Genomic DNA, 8,563 nt, shown 5'->3' with positions numbered 1-8,563 from the left:
TATACCATAGTCTTTCGAGACTGAAGGTTGCCAACCACCACCACCAACCAACAAGCTGGTTCAGGAATTCCGTTCAGGAATTTCAGCAATTGACCATAAATGTTCAGTCTAGCAAGGAACTGAAAAACGTAGGGATTATCCAGCGTCACTTTGCTTCACCTCTGTTGACACAAATTCCACTAAATTCAATTCAGCGTTGTTCTTAATGTACTCGACAATGTCGAAACGTGCTTGACAATGTAGAAATCAATCAGATTTATATTGACTTTATTGAAATCAACTGTAGCACAGAGATCGTGATATTCGGTGAGCTCTGTTGTACCTGTGTTAGTAAAGAAATGACACAATACTAGGTGGTATACATCTGAGGAGACCCACTGGTGATTGGGTAGTCTACTAGGAGGCAAGTACAAAAGTACTTACCTCCCCCTGAAGGCTGTCTGATCATCTCCCCACCATAGGATGCACCCTGTACCTTTTCGGTGCATTTGCACCGGTGCTGGTGGTGGGGGAGAGGAGTGGGGCCTGAGACTTATAAAATGATGTATAGTGTGCAAAGAATGGATTCAGAGACATTTTTTTCTCTTTCCTCACAATACTAGAACCAGGGGTCATTTAGTAAAACCGATTGGTGGGGGATTTAGGCACAAAGCAACATTAGCACATCTATGCTTAGACTGGCCCTAAGGTATCAGAAGCTTGGGGAACATGACTCTATGGTGATGATGGTACAGGTCTTCCATAAATTGTAGCGTCACAATGGGGCTAACAGTGGGTGTGGATAGCACAGGTATCACCTACAGGACAAGTAACACCACACTGCTTGAGCCTCCATTTGTTGATCTTTGGCCCTCTCTGGGCCCAGCCACCTCACACTCCTGCAAACAATCGTGTTTTTGCCGCTTACCAGTGAAAACACAAAGTGATAGCAGCAACTGTTACCCTGCAGATGCCTGATCTTGGAAGCTAAGCAGGTTCAGGCCTGGTTAGTACTTGGATGGGAGACCGCTTGGGAATACTGGGTGCTGTAGGCTTATACCATAGTCTTTCGAGACTGAAGGTTGCCAACCATCTGAGTCAAGAGCAGGCCAAAGATCGCCAAACAGAGGTGGTCTGGAGATGGGCTTTTTGCATTTAAAGCAATACAGTAGCTTGGAAGGTCATAGGCAACATGATTGCTTCATTACATCACCCCTGAACTTCCAGAATGCCAACCCTTGCCAGGTAAGCACCGCACCGGGTGGCACCCACCCCAGGAATGCTTCTGTGCTGAGCTGTACCTGTAGAAAAATGCTAAAGCTTTAGTAGCTCCCAGTCTGACAGAAAGCCTCTTCTTTCAGGGAAGGGTGCTGTCCTTGTCAGCTCAGGCATTAATCCCTCCTTTCATATATGGTCCTCCTTCTCCAAATAAATTCTGCATTTGTGTAAAAGGATTTAAATCAACAGGGATGGTGTGTCCTTTTCCCTATGCAAAGGAGAAGACAAGAGAGATGACAGGAGTATAATTCCACCCCGAGGTGAGGTATCTGTTGTAACGCGTTGTGAATTTTTTAATTTGCATGAATTTAGCAGAGGGAGATGATTTTGCGCATTGCTCTCCGATGCAAGCATTTTCCTGGAAATCACTGGCATACCACCAGATTACGTATCTCTGGATGGTACATATTGGTAACAGAAGCTCCCAACAGCTTAGATGTGAGATAACAGTGAAGAGGATAAGGGGGTTCATGGGAGGCAGTTCAAAATACGTTCTACCCCTCAGTACGATCACCATTTTGCAGTTTCAAAGAGGGTGACTCCTCCTAGTGTGAAGCCTCTGATTCTGACAGCAAATGATCAACATCAACTTGGCGTGCCGCATGGTCCAAAGCGGCATGACCCAGAACGCTGCCTGATGCCATCTTGGGTCTGCTGCCTTTGTGCTACCAAAACAAAATCCTTTACCACACTTCTCAAGCACTGCTATAAAATGTGGAAGAGTGGGACTTCTGATGTTAATGGCAGCATATGTGTTGGCAACGTTCAGTCTCGAAAGACTATGGTATCACGCTCTGAAAGGTGGTTCTGGAACAGCGTCTAGTGTGGCTGAAAAGGCCAATTCGGGAGTGACAATCCCTTCCACACTGGGAGCAAGTGCAGTCTGTCCCTGGTCTGTCTCCCTGGCTATGGGCCTTCCTTCTTTGCCTCTTTGCCTCAGTCTGTTGGCCAAGTGTCTCTTCAAATTGGGAAAGGCCATGCTGCACAGCCTGCCTCCAAGCGGGCCGCTTGGAGGCCAGGGTTTCCCACTTGTTGAGGTCCACTCCTAAGGCCTTCAGATCCCTCTTGCAGATGTCCTTGTATCGCAGCTGTGGTCTACCTGTAGGGCACTTTCCTTGCACGAGTTCTCCATAGAGGAGATCCTTTGGGATCTGGCCATCATCCATTCTTACGACATGACCGAGCCAACGCAGGCGTCTCTGTTTCAGCAGTGCATACATGCTAGGGATTCCAGCTCATTCCAGGACTGTGTTGTTTGGAACTTTGTTCTGCCAGGTGATGCCGAGGATGCATCGGAGGCAGCGCATGTGGAAAGCGTTCAGTTTCCTCTCCTGTTGTGAGCGAAGAGTCCATGACTCGCTGCAGTACAGAAGTGTACTCAGGACGCAAGCTCTGTAGACCTGGATCTTAGTATGTTCTGTCAGCTTCTTGTTGGACCAGACTTTCTTTGTGAGTCTGGAAAACGTGGTAGCTGCTTTACCGATGCGTTTGTTTAGTTCGGTATCGAGAGAAAGAGTGTCGGAGATCGTTGAGCCAAGGTACACAAAGTCATGGACAACCTCCAGTTCATGTGCAGAGATTGTAATGCAGGGAGGTGAGTCCACATCCTGAACCATGACCTGTGTTTTCTTTAAGCTGATTGTCAGTCCAAAATCTTGGCAGGCCTTGCTAAAACGATCCATGGCATTCTCTCTTGGCAGCACATGAGGAGCACGGTAAGGAGGGGAATGGTCTGCTTCTTGCTCAAGTGAGCAGGAGGCAGATTATTGTGGCTTGCATTGGTGGCAGCTTATAAAGCAGCAAAAGGCACCCCACATCTCACATCCACTGTACCCTTGGACACTTTGCAATCTGCCACTGATGCAACCTGCCTCAGGTGGCCACACGAATGGGCCAGCAGTGTGAATGGTGATAGCCCAGGGTGTGCCCGCTCTTGATCTCCTCATTCCTTGGACTGGGAAGGGAAGAAGAGAATAGCGTGGAGATGTGGAGGAAAGTGGTTATTAATATAAAGCATTATTTTCCACTCCACCCCTTCCTCTGCGTAAATAAATAATTAAAACCAAGGCGTGGAAGGAGGGGGCAGTGGACTCAAGTGAGTAAAGGGTAGAGGGAGATAGATGCTACCCACTAATCAGCAGCTTGAGGCAACCACCTCATTCATGGCCTCGTGGATGGCTGGGCACTGACTATAAAGAGAGGCGAAGGGCCAAACGATGTGTGGGCCACATCTCTTGAATGTCTCTTGAATAGGCAGGAGGTCTGGCTCAGTTGGTAGAGCTGCCGCCTTGTATGCCTGAAGATCTGAGGCTGCCGGTTTGAAACAACCGGAAGTACCTGAGAAGTGACGCTGATATACTGATGAGCTGACCCTTGGTGACAGAGAGGAGTTGCTGTCAAGTGGAGCATGGGAGGTGAAGGGCCAGAGAGAGGCCAGACCGGGAAGGAATCCAGCTGGGACAAGGAGTTCTATGAAAGACTAGAGCTATTCAATTGTAAAAATCCCTACGGGGGTTTAGAACAGCCTGCCTATGTAAACCGCCTTGGATTAAAGTCTGAGGAGAAATCTGATGACCAGAGAAAGGCAGTTTATAAATACCTGTATAAATAAATAAATGTTTCTAATGTGTTTTCAAAGTGGCTGGAGAGGGTCAGCTCATGATTCAGGGTTGGGGAAATGGTGCAGGGGTTTTCTAACTCTCGCTCTCTCATATACACAACAACTGTCCCTATTGCTTGCCTTACCTGTGGCAAGTAGCACTTTGGGGCAGGGGGGTATTTTGATTTATGGCCCAATCCTAGCGAGCTGGCGGCGCGGCGCGGCAGAACATGCATCCCGCTGGCAGGCACTATTGCAAAAGCACAATAAAGGCCTTTACAACCCGCACTTCTAGCCAGTGTGCCAGTTGAAAGGCCGGAGGCTTCCCTTGCGTTCTGGCAGTCATAGGCATGCCCTCCAGACAGACACAGGGGCAGAGGAGGGCAGGGAGAGGGTGGAGTGGGACAGGGAGGGCGGGGATGCAGATCAGGCTCCAGAGGGGGATGGAATCAGTGGCAATCCTAACCCCTTCTCACGCCTGGTCCACCTGCATTGGGCAACTCAAATGTGCACCAGCAATATTGCTGGCACAGGTCCAAGTTCACACATACCGGCTGCCAGGGACTACCCAGGGGATAAATGTCCCTTTACACCACAGCCAAATTTCTCCCGTAGGATACAGTATAGCTTGCGCACACATTGCTGCATCGCTGCACAGGAATTTAGTTAGCATTGGACTGTTAGAATGCTAGCAGCTGCTTATTTGGCCATCATTATGGTAGTCCAGAAAACAGCTGTTGTGATTTTCAGTTCCGTTCTGAATCCATATGTCACTTTACTTTTGGAGTCAGTGGATGGGGCAACAAAATATAAAAGGGCGCAATCCTGAGCGCAACTTCAGCTGGTGTAGCTGGACGAAGTGTGTTGCAAAAGTGCCGTAAAGCACTTTTGCGCCACTTCTCAAGGAGATAGGCCGGTGCACTGATGTGCACCGACCGTCCCATGCCAATGCTAGCCCCGGGCTGAATGAGTTTGCATCGGCCAAGCCTGACTGATGCAGAGGTCTGGGAGGCCTGGTGAGGGCAGGGAGGAGGTGGGAGGGAGGCATTTTGGGGTGGGGGAAGGGTGGGTGGCTGGCATTTCTAGGGGTGGGCATGGGGGAGCGGGAGGCGGGACCAGTTTCCAGCAGTTATGCTGGATCCTAGCCCACCATCCTAGGTGGTGGTGGATCCACCACCTCTTTAGATGGTGCAGATCTGAGTAAACCCATTGGGGCTGCTGCAGCTCTTCCTTGGGTAAGGTGAAAAGTTTCCCCTTGCCTCTGGCCAAGCCTCAGACAGCCCGAAACTTGCACTGGATACAGTGCAGACCCGAGGGCCTGCCTGATCCAGTACAAGTTAGGATTGGGCTGTAAATTGAACAATATTCAAATGTCTGTGGCAGACAATCAGTTATTAGGTAATTGAAAAAGGGAGCATGTGTGTCTATGGAACATTCTAATTCATACACATCGTATTAAAGGAGGAGCTAATTGCTTTTCAGTTCCTTGACTGACTCACCAATAAATGAAAATATAGTTTGCTTGCAACCCACTGCCGCTATCCAGTTTAACATTTTAATTTGGGGAGTCTCAAAATGGGTTGATGTTCCCCACCCCTGCCTTGCCAAGAAATCTATTGTGACATCCTCTTTGAATACTTAACTGGAAGTGACAGCCAAACCGAAGAATCAATAACTAACCCTTTGGTGCAAAAGGCAATCTCCGGCAATTATTTGCATGTCAAGTCGAGCCACTTGGAGGCTGAAATATTGTTCCAAGTCATCAGTGAAGCAGACATCTGTAAATATGTATTTTCAGCTGACTCCCCAGTGCCTGAAATTACTCTCCAGTGAATATTCATGAAGTTTGACAGCAGCATTTACCACTCCATTATGACAAAATTTAACAGCATTGCTTCAGTGCTTGAAATGGATGTCGCCATGACACTGAGAGAAAACAAATAAAGCTCCTCCACCATACTGCAATCTTAATTTTAGGTATTGATTTAGAAGGAACACATGTGCACTTCCAAGAAAAGACTCTGGGCCCAATCCTATCCAACTTTTCAGTGCTGGTGCAGTCAGGCCCACAGGGTACACACTGCATCTTGTGGTGGGGGGAAGTCACGGAGCTTTTCTCCAGGTAAGAGAAGGTTTGTTCTCTTTCATCAGGGCTCCACTGTGGTAACACCAGCACTGGAAAGTTGGACAGGATTGGGCCCTTTGTCTCCTACTTTCTTATTTCTAGTGGGTGTGAGTGTTCCTGACCAAGTTCTTGCCTGGTTCAACAGCAGCACCCTGAATAAAGAACACAGAAGGGTCAAGAAGAAGGAATCTGCTCCCTTCCTGAGCTCATGTCTGCCAATCATTCTCTTGTCCCATTACAGCTGTACAAGCCAAGTGGGCCTATAATGGTGGGGGAGCCTTTTCTGATCTCATTGAGGGCCCAATCCTAAACAGCCTGGGTGATGCAAGTGTGTCATAAGGCATGTCCATGACACCCAGGGAGGAAGGCTGGCACTCCTCTAGCACTGGCTAGACTGGAAAGCCTTCTTGGAGGAGAGGGGGGAGGTAGGGAGTGGGCTGAAGTGGCAGAGGGATGGTGGAGGGAGGGAAGGATTGGTCCCGGGAGGGGGGCAGAGATGGTGGCAGGCTCTGCTGCCGAATCCTAACCTCTGTTCTGGCCCTGGCAGCCCGACACAGACCACCTCAGGTCTGTGCCCGCTCAAAAGTGGGCACAGATCTGAGGAGACCCATTGGCACCATGGCTGCTTTACCCGGGGTAAGGGAGCAAACCCTCCCTTAACCCGAGGAGACCCCCAGTGCTAGCTCAGCACCTATGCGATCCACCGGTAGCCATTTCAGCACCACCGGAGCTCTGGGTGTCCCCAGGCTTGAAATTGGACTGGGAATCTTTCTGGGTCTATAGAGAAATTTGCTGAATTTCATTAAATTTGGGCTATGTTCTATTTGAGTTTGGTTTATGGTACCCTTAAACAGCCACCAAATACCACTTGGAAAAGAATTTGGTGGCATACCTGATTGCAGTGTTGGCACAGTTAGAACCACCTTGCTTCTACCTGGCAGTCTGACCAAAGGCTGCCAGGCATGTACCTCTAAGAAACTTGAAGCAGAACATGTGGAGGCCACAGCACACTTCTGTTGTATGCTCCCAGAATGTGGTATTCAGAAGTATATTCTGAATATACTTGTAATTCATATACTTCCTTCTTGTCCAAATGGTTCCCCACCATGGTTTTGCTTCTGTTAGTGATTTTATTTATTGTTTGACATATTGTATATTTTTAATGGAACTTTGAAAGGGATCTATATATTTTAAAATAATAAATATATTACCTCGAAACACGAGGATTTCATTCAGTTGCCACTGGAAATAGGTGTCCATACATCTCGCCTCTTCCATGCATTTATCTAATTCTCTTTTGAAGCCTTCTCAGCTGGTGGCCATCACCAAGTCTTTATAGTTGCAAATTCCACAAGGTCACAAAATCAAAGTTTTAGCTCCAGTGACAAGAGAGCATGAGAATGCAGAACTATGTTGAGTGGAAAGATGAGATAAGGGTTGAATATTTGCACAGCTCAAAGCAAAAGGACGGAATTACTCATCTTTTGGCAGTCGATATGTCATTGAATCCATATGCATGCAGATAGGATAGTCAAGGAAACGCTGCCCAAAGGAGGAGGCCTGGGGGGCCCTCATCCATCAAAAACCGATTAATAATAGAACAGATTATTCACAGATAATGCAAATATAATTGCAGTCACCCAGTTGCCCTGGTACGGAAAGAGCATATATTTGATGTATAAAATAAACGATGTGTTCCATTTGATGCAAAGTCTGGCTCATTTGGGTTGAGGGCTTCAGTGTGCCCAGTGGTTGCTTCACCTCCCTCTTGCGCCTCCCATGGGGGAAACACCGCATCATACAGATCGGGGACTGACATGCTGGCGATACGGAGATGTAAGCAGACGTGGAGGATCAATTTGCTGCTGATAGAGGATTTTATTTTATGAATGACAGCCCAATCACATGCTTTTCCCTGCCGTCAAAGCAGGCTGTGCTACATGCTATGATGGGGAGGTCAATTGAGAGGCTGTGGGGTAGGGGGACATAATTTCACTTACCCCTCTGTAAGACCCTCGACTGCCAATGGGTCTGCTTGGACTATGCCAGCTCTTTAACTGGCACAAGTCGGAGGAGACATAGGGGGCATATTGGCTCACTGTTACCCTGCACATGCCTGATCTCGTCTGATCTCGGAAGCTAAGCAGGGTCAGGCCTGGTTAGTACTTGGATGGGAGACCACTTGGGAATACCGGGTGCTGTAGGCTTATACCATAGTCTTTCGAGACTGAAGGTTGCCAACCAGAGGGGTCAGCATCTGGTGCAATTGATCTGTGCCAGGTACAGCACAGCAATTGATCTGTGCCCCCGCCACTAACACACCCCTGGCCCAATTCCGTCCCAGTCTGCCCATCTCCCCAGCCAGTTACACTTACCCCACTGACTTACCATTGTTGGTGGGGCTCCTCTTCACTGCGCAAAGTGTGGGCACAAATCTGCACCAGCTAATTGCTGGTCCAAGTCCAAGGAGAGTGAGGGAGAGGGAAAGGAATAGAAAACCATGTTAGGATCTGGTGCACACAAATGGTGTAGCCATCCGCCTTCCACCCACCCCTCCCCGCCCTTCATTCCTCCTCTACCCT

General features: G+C 48.4%; 1 pseudogene; it reads left to right on the top strand.

Moving 5' to 3' along the window:
* Positions 1 to 8,066: 8,066 nt before the first annotated feature.
* On the top strand, positions 8,067 to 8,188 carry LOC136650436 (5S ribosomal RNA; annotated as a pseudogene).
* The last annotated feature ends 375 nt before the right edge of the window (positions 8,189 to 8,563 follow it).

This window comes from Tiliqua scincoides, chromosome 4, assembly GCF_035046505.1.
Source record: "Tiliqua scincoides isolate rTilSci1 chromosome 4, rTilSci1.hap2, whole genome shotgun sequence".
NCBI lineage: Eukaryota > Metazoa > Chordata > Lepidosauria > Squamata > Scincidae > Tiliqua > Tiliqua scincoides.
The sequence above is the reverse complement of the archived record's forward strand: the minus strand, read 5'-3'. Positions and strand labels throughout refer to the sequence as shown.